Below are 10355 nucleotides of genomic sequence, written 5' to 3'. Positions count from 1 at the left end.
GTGTTTGGATCGTCCTCACACTTTGGAAATCTGTCTGGATGTAGTCCTTCGTGCTAAAATACAACTGAGTGCCCAACTCTTCATGGAACATCTTCCAGAATCTAGATGTAAATTGAACATTTGTGTCAGTGACTACCGACACTGGAACCCCGTCTTTAGCCACTACCTCCTACACATAAATATCTTCCAACTTCTCCGCGGATATACTCTCAAAGATCGGAATAAAGTTGTAACTCTTCATAAGCCTATCCACAATCAACCATATGGTGTCCACACCCCTCGCTGTCCTCGGTAACTTTGTGATGAAGTCTATAGTGATATCTTCCCACTTCCACATGGGAATTGGTAGCGACTGAGCCTAGCCATGCGGCCGCTGATGTTAGGCCTTGACCTTTCTGCAGGTCAACCACCGCTCCACGAATCAGGCGATCTCCCGCTTCATGTAGGGCCACCAATAGCTTAGTCTCATATCTCTATACATTTTCGTGAATTGTCCACGTAGATTTGACATAGAATAGAGATCGTGCTAACACTCATGAGTACTTAATAGAGGTTTTAAGTATTGGAACAACCAACACATAGTGATAATATCTCTTATTCTTGAAATTGGTATGCATGTGGGCTTTTTCTTCACAAATATGTTGTACATTGGTGTACCCCAACGCTATCGATAACTGGCAATCATAAAGGGTACGTTCATGTATTATATGGTGAGTAGACAAAAACTATGTAGTTAAAGTGTATTTGTTCTTTCTATCTTAATAGGAGAAAAAATATCTATGTTCCTCTAGATGATTTAATGTTGACATGTAGTGTGTTTGCTGAGGTCCAGAATGAAATTGATGTGTTCAATTTAGTAGTCGGATGTAGTCGTCATAAATCTTGTAACATCCCAAAATTCAAGGGCAAAAAATTCATTTTTAATATAACAAAACCTTTAATAACGTTGTTCCATACATTGAAAACATTTCATTTAAAACAAATATCATAGTCAAATCCCAAAGATCACATAATGCGGAATAAAATGGGTGAATGCGTTGCGATCTTCCCGAGGTCCTTTTTCTTGAAACTGAAGATACCTGAAACCAAAACTGTAAAACGTAACAGAGAAGCTTAGTGAGTTCCCCAAATACCACATACCATACATACCAAATGGGCGATACATGCCCAACATACTGTGAGCCATATATAACAAACATATCCATAATCAACGAAGGTGATATGTGCCAAATATAGTCTTGCTGTTATGCCACGAGTCGCACGTGGTCTTTCCTGCCATGCATGGGGCCAACCCCCTCGTTCTTACAGACGAGTGCCAAGAGCCACCTCCTAGTCTTCCATGCTAGAGTCACAAAGACAAATAACATACATACTACTCTAGTTAGACAATCAGCATACAGTGTGCCAGCAGCCACATCATGGACTTTCATACGTAACGACATATAGTGTGCCAGGAGCCACATCCTCGACATTCATACATACTGGCATACAATGTGCTAGGAGCCACATCCTGGACTTTCATACATAATGGCATACAGTGTTCCAAGAGCCACATCCTGGACTTTCACACATAATGACATACAGTGTGCTAGGAGCCACATCCTGGACTTTCATACATAATGGCATACAGTGTGCCAGGAGCCACCTCCTAGTCTTTCATACATATTGCATAGGGCTAACCCCCAGGTCTTCCAGCCCTACATAGTAACATACTGTGTGCCAGGAGCGGCCCCCTGGTCTTTCATGGATAATGCCTAGGGCTAGCCCCAAGTCTTCCTACCGGACATAAACTAAATGGGTCGGCATTGGTGCCTTAGAGCCATACAAACAGTGAGGAGACACACCTCGCACTGCTGAAGACTAGCTGAACACTTCTGGCTTCTAACCGGCAACTCCTGAACTGCTGATCCTTCGACTCCCCGAACTATCACTACCCAAAATAACACTTAGACTACAATACACTCAAAAGTCAAACTAGGTCAAACTTGGTCAAAATCAATGGTCAAAGTCAACTCTCCGAGTTGACTCAACTCGTCGATTCCCACAATCCACACGTAACTTTTGACTTCGGTCCTACTCGCCGAGTCTTCCTTGAGCTCGTCGAGTTAACCTTCAAACACATCAGGACCCTTGTTCAACTGACTCGCTGAGTTCACCTTTGAAATCGTCGAGTCCATCTTCATAAGTTAGGGATATTGCCTTAGACTCGCCGAGTTCGTTCCTTGAATTCGTCGAGTACGATGATCTTCAAGTTCATAATGAACCCAACTGGATGAGTCCTCTACCAACTCAACACACACCCGCTACAGAACGGTTTTCGGCAGAAAATGGCATGATTCGCCGAGTCCTAAGAGCAACTCGTCGAGTCCTCCAAAGTCCAATTCTATTTAGACGATTTCAATCGAACACAAAGAATCCAGGACGTAGATCTAACCTTCTAGGGTTGTAATAACACGCAAAGCTTCTACCTTTACATCCATTCATGGCCCTTTTTGCTTAAAAGGCCATAAAAAATTCTTTAAAGATTGCATGAGGGTTCCAATGGCATAAAGCTTGCACCTTTATGCCTTAACCACTCTTAGGGACCCCAGATCTGAAAGGATCTTTGCTTGGGACATCCTTGTCCCATAGATCAAGCTCCATAGACCAAAACTCTCACAAAGTGGACATAAATAGATCTAAGAAGCTATAAGTCAAGATGAAGACTTGATTACTAAAAAATGATGGAAATGAGATGGTTTTGCTGCATCTACAAGTTCCTCCTAGAACCTTCTATCTCCTTCTTCTTCTCCTAGCCTCCAAGAACACCAAAACTCTCAAGAATGGCTCACACACCCACCAAATGATCTAGGGTTTTGTGGGTTAAGTTCTGGATAATGGGGGCTTGGAATGGAACCAAGAGGAGGAGAATAAGATGCTTAAATAGGGTGCCAAGTCCCGAATTTAGGGTTTCCCAAACCCTGACTAACTCTCCGAGTCGGTACTTCGACTCGTCGAGTAGGTCACTTAACCCGCGACCCGGAACGTGCTCCTACTCGTCGAGTCACCCGAACTACTCGACGAGTCGCCTTTTGATTTTGAGGTTTTCCTTTCCTTTCTAGGTCTTCTGAATTCAGGATATTACAACTCTCCCCCACTTAAACTAGACTTCGTCCTCGAAGTCCGCTAAGGCCCACTACTCTGCAACTTCTCACGACATTCCTAATCTCCGCATACCTTCCCTGCTCAGTCCAATCTTCGAAGGACCACTTTTGTTGGCCGTCCGTCGAGTCTTCCTGAGCGAAATGCTATAACAAGAAGGTATCTTTTGGAGAACCATCCAATCACTACAAACCTTGAGTACATCGCCCTTAGCCAATCGGCAATCTTGCCGATACTCTCCGAGTACTTACGTTGGACATCCAAGGGGTTCACCCCTTTTTTCTAACACGGTCACTGCCTTCCCAAGGAAACTTCCGTAAGCAATAACCTTCTCTATCTCTTAGTAGAACCAACCCTATGCTATACTAAATATTCAGTCACTCCCAGTGTTGGTTCCTTCACTGTCAACTACTGAATGCTTCCTCTTATCACGCCTCAATGCTGAATGCCCAACCCAACGGATGGATCAGATAATCCTTAAAGTAAAAGATTTGTCTTATAACAGTTAGACTCTAATGAGAGCTGTGCAACAGAATCAAATCCTTCCCTCTGCGATTATTTAACCCTACTATGAGAGGCGTCACACCACTCGTTCATCTAACTACTCCATGCCAGAATTCCCTTATCGCTACTTCTGTCCGAAAACCCCACAATCTCATATCTGTTTTCCGGATGAACCGAGACCACCCTAGTCCCAACTAATCTTTCGGCTACCAAAAAGTACCAGATCTTGCCTGGTTAGCAAACTCAATTATGTTGTGGCCTACTCACATCCGTGTGGCATGCCCTAGCCTGGTTTAACCTATTTAAAAAACCCTGCAAGAGAGACACACCCCTGATACATTCTTACTACTGAATCGGGATCGATCAATGCTACGGGCCACCCCGTAGTCTCACTCTTCAATATAACTGACCACTAATGAATGTTATGGCCACCCCGTAGTCTTACTATACCATTATACTAACAGATAACTGACGAGTGCTATGGGCCACCCCGTAGTCTCACAATACCAAATCTACGGGCCACACCTTAATCATATTATACTAATGCTACTGGCCACACCACTGTCAAACTTGTAATGCCCCGATTCTCAAGTATTGTTTAAATATGAATTTCTTTGATTTTGAGGTCTACTCGACAAGTGGTTGTCCTACTCGCCGAGTAGCAGCGGGTTGGGTACGCGTATTTAGTGGCCTACTCGTCGAGTCCATGAAGGGACACGACGAGTAAGAGCTGGTAGATGAAACCCTAAATCCCAGGGTTTTGCACCCTATTTAAGGAAGCATAAGCCTTTTTTGGCCTCTTTGCAGTCCATTGAGAGCTCAGAAAACCCTAATACATGTGGTTCTTCATTCTTGTGTGTTTAAAGTTTTGGAGAGGAGATCTTTTGAGAAGAAGAGCTTGGAGGACAAAATGCTAGCAGCAAGAAAGTGTGGGAAATCATAAATCTACCTCAGATAACATCATTTGGAGGTATCAAGTCGTCACCTTTACTTCATTTTCCTTCTAGACCTCTTTTGGTTGAGATTTAGGGTTTTTATGGTTTGGTTGAGATGATAATGTGGGATATGAGCTAGATCTGAAGTTGTAACTTCAGATCTGGACCCTTATTGGGTTCCAGAGTCATAAAGCTCTGAATTTGGTCATCTGTGAAGCCTCTTTGAGTAAGAAACCCCATTGTGAGCTTGGATTTTACATTTAGAGCCTTTATAGCTATGCATGCACATAAAGTTTGCAACTTTACGTGAAAAGCATGCCTTAGAAGCTTGGATCTATAATTTGGAGCCACTGCATGGCTTAAAAGAGTTTGTATGGCTTAAGGACTGATGGAACGTGGCGAGTAGCAAGTTTGACTCGGAAATTCGCATGAAGATGAGCCTGGACCTGATGAGTTGGATGAACAACTCGGCAAGTCTGATGAAGATTGTTGTAGACTCGGCGAGTTGGATGAACAAATCGGCGAGTCAGTTGAGGTTTCCTCCAATTTATTTATGTGTGTGTAACCGTCGAGTGGCAAGAAGGAAACTCAACGAGTGGCCTTAGGGTTTTGATCATAAACCAAAGGAACTCGACAAGTCACTCCGGTGACCCATCGAGTGGGCAAGTAATTCAAGGAACTCAGCGAGTAGCCGAGCATACTCGGCGAGTTAGGGTCAACATGGACTGTTGACCTTGACTAATGAATTTGAGTTTGATCAGGGTTTGATTAGTTGGCTTATGAGATACCTTGAAAGGTTGGGAACTTATGGGTATGATTATGCTACGGTAATAGGTGGTGGAGTTTGTGGCGGTGATCCGAGAGTTGAAGTTTATCTACCGAGTCGACATCTGCAAGGTGAGTTATCCTCACTATATCAATAGGGTCTAAGGCACCAAGGTCGACCCTTTAGTTGTTATTGTTAAGGTATGCTACCTATGGTTATGATCTGTTAGATCCGAATCAGGATAGACAGTATGTTATGCTCTTATGATCCGTAAGGATTGGTATGATAGTGACCTACTAGGTCGATGCTCTAGTTATGAGAGATTGCTATGATTGATGATCAGTGAGATAGATATGTTGATGTTTCTATATGATAGTATATGCTAGTTATGCGCACATGGTTATTTGCTTGTTGTCTGGGTTGAGGCGGTCCTGCTTTGTGCTGAAGGCCAACACACCCTATCAGCGGTTCAGGGAGATTGTAGGCCCACATGGCGGTCTAGTTATGCCGAAGGCTCGGGACAAATTCAGATAGATTGTAGGCCCTGCAGAGCAGCCCAATCAGGCTGATGGCCCTGCAGAGCGTGACCGTATAGCTCCTCATCCTTATGATCTGGTTATTGGGACAATCTGATGAATAATTAATGAAAACATTTTGTAAACAAATACTATTTGGTTTTATTTGTGATTGAAAAAGTTTAAATTTGGCGTAAAATTTACGGATGTTACATAACTATACTAATATATGAATGCAACGGGCCCCACCGTAGTCTTACAACGTCCTTACTCTATCTGCCAACTAGTGAATGCTACGGGCCACCCCATAGGCTTACAACCCTCCTACACTATCTGTTTACCATTGCTACGGGCCACCCTGCAGTCTTGCCACACTTCTCCTGCTATCTGTCCCCTGGTGAATGCTACAACTAACCCGCAATCTTCAACAATTCCCACGCTGTCTGGCTTCTAGTGAACACTGCGGCCATCCAGCAGTCTTACAACACTTCCCACGCTGACCGGCTACTAGTGAATGCTACGACCATTCCGCAGTCTTACAACACTTTCCATGCTAACTGGCTGGTAGTGAATGCTACGTTCATCCCACAGTCTTACAACACTTTCCATGTTGGCTACTAACCCAAACACCCTTATAATCGAGCATACAAGCACAATATAGTACCCCAAGTTGTACTCATTTCCAGACTGAAACTCCCAACCGATTTTTTTGAAACCTGCTATCAGACATCCTGAGAATGCGATCTCACCATTGGCAAGTTTTCTGAACTTCTAATTACCACTATCCTCAATTCATACAGTCGTCTGGGCCGTCCTTCTCCCTGACAAGAGAGCGAAACTTACCCCAGTTTCAAAACCGCTCCTACTTTTGAGTACAAGATCATTTTTCCCCCACTTAGCTTTGACTAAGTCTTTACGGTATGAGAAAATCTAAGGATTTCCATTCCTTCCTCCCTTACACTATACGCATGCCAACTACCAACGCCTTAATCTTGCTATCGCTCTGTCACTAGTCCACTCCAAAGGTCGCACAATCACTGAAGATTAGATGAACGCTTCCTGAAATCCCGACACTAATGACCCCAAAAGCTTAACATGATGTCCTTCTCAACCTTAAAGTCGAATTAGCCGATACTCAGAGCAACTTCTTTAGCGATAGATTGCTTCTCTTGATTCTTCTAAAAGTTATCCCTAGCACAAGGACTGATCTTCACTGAATCCTGACGATGGTGGATAACCATCCTGTTGAACCCTGACTGCAAATTTCTCATGATGCTCCTGAACTGATCTCGTTCATAACCGAGATCACACTGAACCCTTCGAACCAAAAAAGGGAGATGACCTTACACTAGCTACTAATAATTCCCGGTATGCAATTAGCATATGACATTTTCCACAAATACAATATGAATACAATTAGGGAGATAAATCATACACACCGTTACCCGAGACCGAGGCAAGAACAATCATAATACATATAGAATCGAAAAGTGCAACTATACATACCGGAAACATTACATGTTGTAATTCAGATCTACCTCTCCTATCACTGCAAGGCCCTACCCCCTCACCCATCTGTAATCCTCAAAGTAGTTGGGGCAGTCGTACTTCCTGTTCCAACCCTCATCGTCGGGCAGTCGGCCTTCTTGTGGTCCACCTAATGCAGTGAAAACATAAAGGGCTTGTAGCAGCCTGAACCCCTAGAATGACAAACTCCCTTGTGCAGTTTCCCGCACGTGCTACACTAACTTCGGCCCTACCATCCTACCAATTGCTGGTCTGAAGTCTTGGGTCTCTTCCCGGGACCCTCCAAAGTACACATCTGATCTGATCCCCTCTTTGCAATTTTCTCCAAATCGATATCCCTCTCCCGCGCCTTGGCAATCATAGAATCCAAGGTTTTGTATTCCAAGTAGCTGACATGCTCCCGAATGTCAGCTCTCAACATGTCATGATAGTGGGTCTTCTGCATCTTCTCATCTCCCGCATACTGAGGCACTAACAAGGCCATGTCCCGAAACTTGGCGGTAATCTCCGCCACTGTCTCGTTCGTTTGCCACATGTCGAGGAACTCCCTGGCTAGCTGCTATAGCTCCACAACCAGCACGAACTCTGCCCTAAAGTGGGCCACAAAGTTTGACCAAGTCATAGCCTCATGGACTGAGGCTCCCAGAGAGTCAGCAACTGACTCCCACCAATCTCTGGCTCTGTCTCTCAAACATCCCGCAGCGTACCGGACCTTTGACCCCTCGGGACAGAAGCTAATCAACTAAGCATACTCCATGTCTGCAATCCATCTCCTTGCAACAATGGAGTCTTTCACCCCGTGGAAGTCTGTCATACTACATCCCCTGAAGTCCTCGATGGAAAGTGTGTGTGTCCCCATATGGCCTGATGCCATATCACTCCTGAACACCCTGAGATGATCCTCCAAAAAATCGATAATCTGCTCCTTCATCAACCAGAAAATCACCGGTGTCGCCTCAAGGATGCCTCTAGTGATCTCTGACGCGATAAACTCGCGCAGGCTCTCATTAACTGGTTTGGATCCCAATCCTAAACCTGATCCCGATCCTAATCCTGATCATCCTGCCTCATGTCGTGTAATCATCACCATTCTGAAACGAAACACATAATCTTCAGGGACACACGTAATCTCAGGAGGTCTCACATACTACAATTTCCGTGGTTCTATCTCGACCCTCGTTCAATCGAGTACGGATCCTTTGCTTTTAGTAGTACGGGACCATACTACCTTCCACATCTATATGTACATTCCTCAAGAATTGCCTCAACTTCACCAAGTCCCTTAACCATTATCCCCCTCGCTCTAATCTCATCCTAGGCTTTCCTAAGGCACCCTCCGACCTACTCTCTGCCATCAGTTTCACTATGGGTCCCTACCTCCTTTCCCTAACTAGCTCGTGAATACTGTTACATATTCGCTTAATAGTTAGTTAAAGTTAGCGAGAACCCCTATAGCACAAAGCAAGCAGCATTCATGTATTGAGTAACCAAAACGAGCATAACCTAATCAGGATATCTCACTGCTAACTAACAGCTCTAACATATGATTCAATGATCTCCTATAGCAGGCATACTAAGCATCCTTCTTAGATCCTTAGCCCTAATATAGCATGCAGTTCTCATAAACACATAACAGGAATACAAGGCATCCTCCTAGATCCTTTTCCCTAATCTAGCATGCAGTTCTCATAAACACATAAAAAGTATGGGTATCTTAGGGAAAACTTACTTATGCTCGGACGGTCGCGCGCATCACACACCTCGTTCTTTCTTAAGGATTGTTTCGACTTCACCAAGTCCCTTACTGCCACAACTACTCTCAGCACTACTCTCATCCTAGGCTTTCCTAGGATCCCGAACCTACTACATGAATACCATCGCATGTGGCGAGGCTCAGATAATCCTTCGATTGAAGGACTCATCCCTGCAATGGTTAGACTCAGACAAGAGTTGCGCACTACAGTCAAATCCAACACTCTGAGATTCTTCAACCCTAATCACATGTCACTTAACGTATTTATCTGCTAGTTAACTACCATCACTCGAAGTCCCACAACGCACAAAGCAAGTAGAATTCAGACAAACGGATATATCTAACCAAAAAAGCCACTCAATCCTCTTACCAGGAATCTCTACTCACATGTAATTCAAAGGCTCGTACAATCAGGCATAACCCTAACAGGCCATCCTACTACTGGCAGATCATTTCTAGCATACAAATCTATAGGCTCATATAAGCATATAAAGGCATCTATCCTAGATCCTTAGCTCTAATCTACCATGCAAATCACATGATCATATCATATAACAAACACGTATTGGTATTTTGGGAACCACTTACTTGAGCTCGGTCGATTGCAGGCATCACACCCCTTCTTATCAAAGTTTCTTTCTCTTTTCAAAATCCTTTCAAATTTCATTTATAAAAATGATTTACCTTTTGAAAAATTTCATACCAAGTCCCCAGTTTGAGTCCAGACATGCCCGAGAGTGTGCCCAAATCCCTTAAGCCAAGGATTTGATACCATCTTGTAACATCCCAAAATTCAAGGCCAAAAATTTTCATTTTTTATATAAGAAAACCTTTAATAACATTGTTCCAGACATTGAATCCCAAACATCACATAATGCGGAATAACATGGGTGAATGCGTTGCGATCGTCCCGAGCTCCTTTTTCTTGAAACTGAAGATACCTGAAACCAAAACTGTAAACCGTAAGAACAAAGCTTAGTGAGTTTCCCAAATACCACATATCATACATATCAAGTGGGCCATACATGCCATAAATATTGTGAGCTATCCATAACAAACATATCCATAATCAAGTAAGGTGATATGTGCCAAACATAGTCTTGTTGTTACGCCACGGGTCGCACGTGGTCTTTCTTGCCAACCCCCTCGGTGTTACAGACTAACGCCAAAAGCCACCTCTTGGTCTTCCACGCTAGCATCATAAAGAAAACTAA

The sequence above is a fragment of the Lactuca sativa genome, chromosome 5 (genome assembly GCF_002870075.4).
Source record: "Lactuca sativa cultivar Salinas chromosome 5, Lsat_Salinas_v11, whole genome shotgun sequence".
Classification (NCBI taxonomy): Eukaryota; Viridiplantae; Streptophyta; class Magnoliopsida; order Asterales; family Asteraceae; genus Lactuca; species Lactuca sativa.
This window is presented reverse-complemented; position numbering follows the sequence as displayed.